This window comes from Phalaenopsis equestris, unplaced genomic scaffold (genome assembly GCF_001263595.1).
Source record: "Phalaenopsis equestris unplaced genomic scaffold, ASM126359v1 Scaffold000090, whole genome shotgun sequence".
In the NCBI taxonomy this organism is placed as follows: Eukaryota; Viridiplantae; Streptophyta; class Magnoliopsida; order Asparagales; family Orchidaceae; genus Phalaenopsis; species Phalaenopsis equestris.
The window spans coordinates 2081206-2081825 of record NW_018164532.1 but is presented as its reverse complement, the minus strand read 5'-3'; the positions used below and the strand labels follow the sequence as shown (position 1 = coordinate 2081825).

The 620-nt window shown below is 41.5% G+C and overlaps 1 protein-coding gene across 1 annotated transcript in view; it reads left to right on the top strand.

Annotated features, from left to right (window-relative positions):
- LOC110020009 (zinc finger protein 853-like) overlaps nt 1-620 on the top strand; it is a 14643-nt gene that overhangs the window by 9421 nt on the left and 4602 nt on the right. The window lies entirely within an intron of this gene.

The window sequence follows — 620 nt, the reverse complement described above, 5'->3', positions numbered from 1 at the left end:
ACGGTTATGGGATTAGGGTTATGTCAAAATGACTCATTATTCGTGAATAACTCGTGTTCAATCTGATAAACAAATGAAACACACATGAACAATTTTTTTGAGATTAATATATAAATGAGCCTACCACGAGTAATCATATTTTCTAGTAAACCAAGTCGGACTCGCTCAAGCTTGGCTCATTTGCAGTCCTAACCGACTGAATGAGTGATTATGGTTTTCAAAATGGTAATTTGTTTACAAACAACTTGTGTTCAACTTTTTAAACAAATAAATCGAACATAAATAACTTTTTTGTGTTCAAAATATAAATAAAAAGCATAAACACTTATATTTTTTTGACGAATATAGGCTGAGCCAGGGCTCACCCTATGTTGGGCTCATTTACACCAGTCTTGTAGAGGTCCAATCCTAATCCGGCTTTTATCTGCGAAACCAGCTCCGATCAGATCGATACTCCGACTTGGAACCAGCAGGCACTGTGCGGGGGTAGTGCCGGCTAGATGCAGGACATTGAAGATGTCATCGCCTCAGGATCACCTCCTGGGCTTCGCCTCCCCCTTACTGCCGTGAGCATCAATCCTCGTCGAAAACCCAAGGCCCGCCTCCTCCAAGATCTGCTG